The 10107-nt window shown below is 32.8% G+C and overlaps 1 long non-coding RNA gene across 1 annotated transcript; it reads left to right on the top strand.

The window, feature by feature from the left end:
* The first annotated feature begins 1376 nt into the window (after positions 1-1376).
* On the top strand, positions 1377-3293 carry LOC120486684 (uncharacterized). Its single transcript, XR_016169861.1, has 3 exons — positions 1377-1734; positions 2789-2901; positions 3067-3293. It is a non-coding gene; the product is annotated as an uncharacterized LOC120486684 (long non-coding RNA).
* Positions 3294-10107: the final 6814 nt, after the last annotated feature.

Raw genomic sequence — 10107 nt, 5'->3', positions numbered from 1 at the left:
TGATAATTATACTTTAAATGTATTTCTAAAAAGTATATTAGAAGTACATTGGTAATAAATATATGTTTAAATACACTTTTAAGAAATACACTATAGAAAAGCATACTTTTAATGTATTTCTAAAAAAGTATATTATTAGTACATTGGTAATAAATGTGTGCTTAATTATATTTTTAATAAATATGCTAATGACAATCATGCTTTAAATATGTTTCTAAAAAGTGTACTAGAAGTACATTGGTATTTAATTACATTTTTAAGAAATATGCTAAATACAAACATATTTTAATTATATTTAAAAATGTTTTACTAGAAACGCAATGCTAATAAATATACACTTAATTACACTTTTAGAAATATGCTAAAAACAAACATAGTTTTAGTGAAGTTTTAGTGTATTTACAGAAAGCATACTTGTTGCTAAATTAAAGTATTTTTTGTGTTCACTTCAAGTTTAAAAATTCAAGTCCCTTTAATTCCCTTCCTAACATGAAGGCAATTAAACATGTATCGAAATTAATTGTATATTTCTACAAAGACTAGAAGTAGCACTTTAATTATAAATATGTGCTCAGTTAAGCTTTTAAGAAATATACCAAAAACTAACACACTTTTTGTAATACTACCAACACTTAACTCAATGCATATGTATTTCACACTTTATATTATGTGTTTTAGGTTTAACTTTTTTAAATTAATTTGTTATAATTATGAAAAGCACTAAAATTTGACTAACAAGTAATGCACTTCTATACTTCTGCATTAATTAATCAAATAGTCTTTTCCACAAAACAAGTGAATACCAGTACTTGCACACATCAACATAAAAGATCAGGTGTACATACTAGAAAAACAAAATAAATTTCTTAAAGCTTGACTCTTACATTTGTTTAGCCAAAATTAATTAAAAAAAAAAACTTGTTAATAAGCATGTTAGGTTTATATTAACAGAGTTGTTTCTTTTTTTGTGGATGTTAGTTAAAGTCCCTGTGAAATCAAAATTGAACCTATTTACTTTGTTAGCGCATATTACTAGTCTTGTGGTGAACAATTAATCCGTGCAAGTAAAAATATATTTAAAAAATGTTTTACCTTGATAATCTTTAATCAAAATCTGAAAAGTTACTTCCGGTCTGGAACGGTTTCTTTTTCTGATGACGTAGGTTTCACAGCTTGGGTGGGGAAACGCTTAACCACTCCCCTCAAACCGTTAGTTTGTTATGAGCGAGAGATGGAGAGGAGGAGCGCTAGAGTAAAACCCTGCCCTCTGTTCAATATTCCGTTTCACTTGGAAATACGTCACAGCACTGGAGAAAAATCGTTTGCAACTTCCGGTTCACGGGGACTTTAATATTTCCAGTTGCATTCATTTGGACCAATCAGAGCCAATCTTTTCAAAACAAGCTTGCCGGCAATTGTCCAATCACACACTGCCATTTGAACTTACATGTTGGGCGGGGCGCAGACAGCGGATACTGACTGTCTGTGGTATCCCATTATAGCTTCGGATATTTCAACAGAAATCATGTATTTTCCAAATATTGCTTTGTTATTTCACTGACTCGGACCTAGTGAATGTGGATAGCACCGATCTAATATTGAGAGAACACACGAGCAGATTACCAGGTCGTCAGCTCCCGCGAACAATTTAGCAGTGAAGAGGACAACGCAGAGCTGCGCCGCCACGACATGGACAGAGCAAGATACTGCCAGAAAAGATCTTACTTCTTGGTGGTAAGTTTATTAGTTTAAGTGATTAGTATAATTGGCTTTATTCTCACTTTGGGTTTAGAAAATATTTTCAGAAGTTGATGTCGATGTTCTGTGGATTACTGGCGTTTCTGTTGATTTGACACTAAAGCGAGTTAATCCATTGACGTCTATCAACTTAATTGTTATAGATCTAGACAGTGACATAATACAACTATAAAAACATTGCACACTGTGTTTGCAGAAAAAAGGTTATTAATGGTGATTACACGACAGGCTTGATTGTCCCTAAGTAACTTCTTGTGTTTTAAATATTATAATATATTTTAAGCTCTAATAAAACTTTCACATCTGTGATATTTAATTCATAGTAAAATCTAATTAATTATTAGTAGGCTGTCAGTTTTCATGTCAATTCGATAAATAAATTAAGTTGTAATCACCAACTATAAGCTTTCACAAAACCAATTATTAAATATCTTGCACTGAGAAATTAAAATGATGTTAAATAATGAAATGAGAGATTTTATATTTAATATTTAGCCTAGCCAAGGAATTTGCACATTGCAAAGACATTTTTTTTATTAAACCCAACCGTGATGAGGTCAAGTCGAGTAAGTAGTAGTTGATCCTCTTGATTTGTAACTTTTTGTTGGTGAAAAACAAAAAAAAAAAAGGCAATAGTGTGTCATGTAGCAGCTAAGTAACTAAGTGACCTATATATATTAACACGTATTTGAAAAATGAATATGTATTTTGCCTGATTATGCATTGAATTATGCAATCACATAATCGTGTTTTTCTCGAGGGACTGATTTATATGATTTTATGAGTGGTATTCAGCTTTTTTACATTTAATCAAGGCGTTATCAGCTGTCACCAACTTGTAATTTTCAATAGAAAGTTCTGTCTTTATTAATAATGAATAATTACTTTAATAATAGGGTGGAAGTTACAGTAATGGTTCATTAAATATGTTTCACCATTTAAACAAAATACAAATTATATATGAAGAACACAAACTAGTGTTTTTTCTGCCCTAACTTTGTATAACATGCGACTTTATTTTTTCTTATAGAGCTTCCAGGGATATTAGCATCTCTCAAAGAGGCCCTGGAGTCCATGAAACGAGGTTCATTCAGCTCAAGCCCAAGATCATCTGAGCTGTGTCTTCCTGAAACCTCAGAAATGGTTAGAAAATTCTTTATGATAAAGAAAAATCCTATTTGTTATAATAATTATATCTGACTTTTTGTGCATTAAGTGTTCTGAATTAAGTAACAAAGTGACAGCTTTTTATTAGAATTATAAATGAACAAGTTTATACTAATGCTTGTTTTTTTTTATTCTTGCCAGATTTCCCTCGGTGTTTCTGATGTCCCCAAAAGAGTCTATGGCAGACTGAACAAGTCACGAACTTCTCTTTTTACTCAAGATTTGGCCACTTTACTTTTTGCTATTGTATTTCACTTTGTTTGACTTAAAGGATTAGTTCACTTTAAAAAAAAAAAAAAAAAACCTTTAGCTGATAGCTTACTCACCCCCATGCCAAGATATCCATGTCATTCTTTCTTCAGTTGAAAAGAAATTAAGGTTTTTGATGAAAACATTTCAGGATTTTCTCCATATAATGAACTTCATTGGGGACCAAACGGTTCAAGGTCCAAAAGACAGTTTCTGTGCAAACTGTTCAAAGGGCTTTAAACGATTCCAGACGATGAATAAGGGTCTTATCAAGCGAAACGATCGGTCATTTAAAAAAAAAAAACCCACAAGTTTAAGTTTTATAAGCTCAAATGGTCGCCTTGCTCTGTTCTGTTATGCATGTTCATGATTTTCCTATTTGAACTCGTTCATCAAAATTAACAAATATTTTTCCGAGTCATTAGGTTCATTCAATGAACGAAATGAATGAATTGACTCGAAAAAAGATTTGTCAGGGCTGCCAACTCTCAAGCATTCAGCACAAGACTCTCGCAATTGAGCCAATTCTCATGCTTTCACGACAAATTGACTGTTAGCCATTGGACCCTGAACTGTTTGGTTCCCAGTGAAGTCCATTATATGGAGAAAATCCTGGAATGTTTTCATCAAAAACCTTAATTTCTTTTCGACTGAAGAAAGAAAGACATGGACATCTTGGAAGACATGGGGGTGAGTAAATTATCACCAAAAGTTTTTTCAAAAGTGAACTACTCCTTTCAGTTAGTTTATTTATTTATTTATTTTTGTTCTGTTTAATACCTCTGCAAATCAATGCATTTTATGTTAATGTATTTTGTTTAGTTTTCATAATGCTTTACTGATGTAGTGCATTAAAGTTTATCTTTCAAAGAGTGTTTGTGTGTTTTGTAGAAATGTTTTTTTATTGGGTGAATTCAAATGTTTAAATGTATTTTTAATACATTAAAATATATTATTTTTATATTAAATGGTTTTTGGAAAAATATATTTTTAATATGTTAATAGTGGGTCCAATAGTGTTCTACTAATACATTATTAGTAAGCTGAAATTATATTTAAAATATACTCAGAACGCATTAATGTGAAGCTAAAAATATACTAATGCTCTATTTCTAAAGTCGATTTAAAGTGTATTAAAATACACTTTAAATAAGTGCTATTATATTACATTAAATGTACTTAAAATGGTTCCATTTTAGCACAATTTAGTATAATAAAATATATTACTATTACCTTAAAATTGAACTTAAATACATATTAAAATACACTTAATATACTTGAAGTTGTTTCAATTTAGCACATTTAATACATATTTAATACGGTACATTTAAAATACATTAAGTATATCAAAATAAGTACAATTTAAATATATTTCCTTTTCACCTGGGAATATTGGTCTCGGGTGTCCCCAGAATGTATTTGTTAAAAAAATTGGAGTGTTATGGTTTTGCACAAACAGCATTATTATGGATGAAAAGTTATTTGTCAGATAGAAGACAACTAGTTTATTTTAATGGAAGTTTTTCAAAGGTAAGGGTTGTGGAGCATGGCGTGCCTCAGGGAAGTTGTCTTGGGCCGCTCCTCTACACAATCTTTACCAATGATCTTCCATCTGTTTTAGATAAGGCAAGTATCTTAATGTTTGCAGATGATTCCACTATATTTAGCGGCAACTGATATTAGTGATTTAAATATAAAACTACAAAGAGAGCTACAGTTAGTGGTGGATTGGATAAGGAGTAACAAACTGGTTCTCAATGTATCTAAAACTACCTGTTTAGTGGTTGGAACTCCCTTTTCTTTACTTTCCAAACCGAAACTTGAACTCACCATAGAGCTAAATTCTATTGATCAAAGAGAAGAGGCTAAACTTTTGGGAGTGATAATTGATAATACATTGTGTTGGGACAGACATGTTCAGAAATTGTTAACAAAAATGGGTAATACTTTGTCAGTTATTAAAAGGTGTGCAAAGTATTTTACACCGCAGATTGTTAAACAAGTACTTCATGCTTTGTTTTTTTCACACCTTGATTATTGCTCTGTGGTTTGGTCGAATACTTCATCAACAAACATAAAAAAATTACAAGTAATTCAGAATAAAGCTGCACGTGTTGCTCTCTCATGTGGGTTTAGATCAAATGTTGACAAAATGCATGAAATCCTTTTATGGTTTAAAGTTAAAAATAGATTGGTGTATTCATTAATGGTATTTTTATATAATGTCATAACACATAAAACACCTCTTACTTTATATATAAAACTATCTTTTAGTATTGATATACATCATTATCCAACGAGACATACAGTAGGAGGAAGTTTTATTTTACCTAGAGTTAAAACTAAATCAATTCAACGTTCAGTTGGGTACAGAACAATGTGTGAATGGAATTCGCTCCCAAATACTATAAAACAACAAAATACCTTGTATGGGTTCAAAATTTCACTTAAGAAATATTACCTTCAAAGAAATTTAGATAGTTAATGTTAATATGTTTAATTAAGTAGATACTGTTGGAGTTCTTAGTTTATTTTTGATATAGATTTACTAGGAGTAGCGACATTGTATTTAAATTGTTTTTTATTATTTATTTTTCATTTTTATTTTTATTACTATTTTTGTAAATTATGGCGTTAATTGTAAAATATCTATGAATGTTGTATAAATGTCCTGTGTATATAGTGTGTAATGTGATGTAATGAATTGTATTGTCACATGGAAGATTGGAGGACCCCAGGAAGAATAGCTTTTAGCTTATGCTGAAGCTAATGGGGATCCAAATAAAACAAACAAATAAAACAAACACATTTATGTTCGAACACCATGTAAAAGTGAATTTTGCATAATAGGTGCCCTTTAAACATATAAGAAAACACACTTCCGCAACACATAATGTTAATTCTAAAGCCTGATCTGTGATAAATGATTGTTTTGACATGAAAGGACTAATGCAGTCACAGTCTAATGGTGTTCCGTCTTTTTATCAGTAAGATAGGCTACATCACTACCAAAACACTGGTAGTCTTTAATGTGAATCATTTGACATCTCCATTCACCTATGACGAGAAAAGACGTTTCAATATCTGTCCAGTTTGACAAGTCATGCAGAATAAGGCATTAATATGTGCTTTTAAATTACTAATAAACAGCCAATATTCTAGTAATATGCTTGCTAATAAGCAACTAGTTAATCGTGAGAATTGGACCCTAAAATGTGTTACCAATTCTCTTTTTATCTATTCTACACTAGCTCTTTTTTGATTTTTTTTTTTTTTTTTTTTGTTATGTTGCTCCTCTACACAGAAACATTTATAAATGCATAACTCACCTTCCTTCACATGTGTCAAACCTCCAAAAAAAAAGCTCACTGAAATGATACAGAGAGACCAAACATATAATTAAGCGGTCATGTCACAATTCTGGCATAGTCATTTTGCACTAGTGTGTCCTGGTTGCACACAAATCACAACTGCCCTCATGTTTTGCTGCAGGGCAGCAATTACAAATAAATATTTTCTCATCTTTACTAGAATTCAATATGAATATTCTACAACATTCATCTTTAAAGTCACAAAGAAATCAAAATGAACAGTTGTTACTCCACGAAATATTGTAGTCTTTGTATATGATTATAATACAGTGTATCCATGTCCTTATATATATACAGTATATATATATATATATATATATTTTTTTTTTTTTTCAAATGTCTTTGTCAGTAATCTTTAATCAAAATGATTTACCTTCTCTCTTGCAACTACATTTCTTCTCTGATGATGTGTTTACTGGTGCGAAGGCAAGACAACCTGTCAGTCACATGAGATTGCAAGATCAAACAACATCAATCCAGTTATTCAATCCAAACAAGTGGCATCCTAAATTTTCAAGTACTGTACAGGTACCGGCATAATTTTTTTTCTTGTTTGCAAAGCCATTTCACTCGGATATACCGTCACAGGGAAGAAAAGACTATCACAACTCCAATTTGATGCTGACTTTAACAAAACTATGAAAGCAGCCTGTTCTCACGTACATGCGTCTCTATAGCACTCCTAGTGTATTATCATGCAATTTATATGCAAAATGAGCTTTTACGTGCATATGATACGCAGTTTTCATGTGCATTTGATACGCAGTTCATTTGCATGTGATACACACGCGCCCCACACCAATAATTCTACCCAAACGTACAGTATAATACACACACACCCCACCCCACTACTAAACCTACCTAAACCCATGCATATCCTATGCACGTAAAAACTAATTTTCGCATATAAATTTCACAATATCATAAACACACTGCGTGCTATAGAGACACATTTATGATTAAAGGGGTGGTCCAACATGGGTCATCATCTCGATTATTTTTGCTTAAATCAATCACATGACAGTCGTTTCAATTAAAGCTTAATTGTATAGCACTTAACACATATTAAAGCTTAATTGTATAGCACTTAAAACAATAACTAGCACTTAACACAATAACACTTAACACTAATAAACTAAGGTTTATTGATGACAGAAAACAGGGAAAACAAAACCCACAATGGGAAAAACAGTAACAATTAGTACTGTTTTAGTAACAAGTAATAATGACTAGCAACACTAGACTAATGCCGCGTTCCAGTCAACCTGTAACCTGTGTTTTTCAAACCTTACAGGTAGTTCGTGAAAGTGCACGGGAACTGCAGTCAAACCCGTGACTTCCCACCCGTGAACTCGTACTAGATCGATGTACTCCCAGTTACTGGCCTGGAATGCTACAAAGTCGTGAGTCGTGGTTTGAAGTTGTGATTTAAATGGTCAAAAACCAGCCTGGAAAGCAGCATATAACTTGACAATAAGCTACACAAGAACAAAACAGCTAATATAATATCACAACTTCGCTAGACAGAACACTTGACAAGGTACTCACAGGTAAGTCTCAAACAATGTATGACAATGAACCGGCACAGGACAGCAAACACAAGGGGATAAAATAGGGAGAAACTAATAAAGACAACGGTGACATTGACAAGGTAATATGGCAAGACGAGGATAACAAGGGGGCGGGATAAGACAACGAGGCAAGCACACAGCCCAAACACAAGGCCTGCACACAAAACATGGGTTTGTCACGATCGTGCCTCAAGACTAGAGAAGAATAATGGCAAGAGTGCAGAATCATGACATATATGGCAAATAAATACAGCAATAATATAACACAAGTTTATGTGGTTAATTAACATCATGTATTCAGTTCAGATAAAACAAACGTGTTAGGCAACAATTACAACTCGTATTTGAAATGATTACAATGTTTTACTTGACTAAACATGCATTGTCATCTAGGTACCCAGATAGCAAACTGACATTGAATCAACGTGGAAACGACGTCTCTCATGACATTGAAACAACGTTGATTTTGCTCATCGAATTAACGTTGAACCAACGTCAGACGCGGCATTCTTCAAAGCTAAATGAAAATCGAAAATTGGTTTGCTTTCATAACGTTGAAACAACGCGTTGATTTCAAGTTGATTTTCCGTTAGTTTTGAAAGAATTACGCGTCTGACGTTGGTTCAACGTTAATTCGATGAGCAAAACAATGTCAGATCAACGTTGTTTCGATGTCATATTTCCACGTTGCTATCTGGGTATTGGTGTTGTCATTGTCATCAAATACCTTTGTTTCTTTCACAGTCCATACTAAAATGCAAAAATGGACAGAAAAATATAGAAAAGGGAGGGGTTAACTTTCGAGAAGTAATAGTTGCAGGACCACTTTCTATCAGAGAGTTGAAGGATGGCGACTTTTGGCATTACAGTCGCCCCAGCAGTGGCATAAGTGTCCCAAAATTACAGCAGTCTTTCTTTTTTCTCCTTCTCTCTTATCCTCAGCTTCCTTTTGTCCCTTCCTCTCTCCTACAGTGTCGCTTAGCCTTGCTTTCATCCTCTGTGTCTTTTCGCACCTCTACTTTTTGCTTCTCTCTTGTTTGTCAGCAATATTGAGGCTGTATCTGCTCTATAATGATTAATGGAATTTTCTGCTGCCTGGTAAAGGCTTGAGTCTTGTCAGTGAACCACCCATCAATGAGGCTCTCTGTCAGAAAGATGCAATTACAGGGCTTTTAGCAGACCCCTTTTTCTCAAACACATTTTCTAGCTTTTTTCAAGGTGCCACGGAAACCTGAAAACCTAAGCTCACTGTTTGCTTTTCCTGATTAAATGTAGAGATACCGAGCATTTAGCTTACATGTATTCCCTCTATGTAACTGATGTAACTGCTCTGAATATTGAGCAGATTTAAAACTTGAGACTATTGTCTCAAGGTTAAAATAAAATGTAGTGTCATATAGAACTAACCTGTTTGATATAAAAACTCATAACATAATTGGAATTTTATGGCTTTTAGTCCATATTTGATTGTGTACTGTGTACCGAGTTGGATGGATTTTTGAACTGTGGTTATTACTAAAAATAAAACTGTCTGATGTAAGCACATATGCTATAGATGTGTACACATTGAAAATTTGTCAAGAAATCCAAATGTAAATCCAATGTAAATTTTGTCTGACTGTGCTACAAATGGCCACTGCAGTCCTTGGGACTCTCTTTTCGATTACGTGGGCAAAACTTAACAAAAGGGCCTAAATAAAACATGAAAGTGCACCAAGTAGAATAACAATAAATGTAGCTAATTACAATACTCACAGGTCAAAATACATATGAACTCTATATATTTATGAATAATATAAATATAATTTTATGAGATGGGGAAATGCACTGAACATATTGATGACATCTTCTCCTGCTCAGGGCTGTATACAAAATAAAATGCTGATTTGTTCAGACACAAGTGTTTTTACAAATGCAAACAATGCCTGAGGTCTGTTTCAAATAAACTGTAAAGAAGTAAACTTCTTACTGTGAAAAATGAAAGAGCAGTA

This window comes from Pimephales promelas, chromosome 10 (genome assembly GCF_988280905.1).
Source record: "Pimephales promelas chromosome 10, fPimPro1.hap1.1, whole genome shotgun sequence".
Classification (NCBI taxonomy): domain Eukaryota; kingdom Metazoa; phylum Chordata; class Actinopteri; order Cypriniformes; family Leuciscidae; genus Pimephales; species Pimephales promelas.
This window is presented reverse-complemented; position numbering and strand designations above follow the sequence as displayed.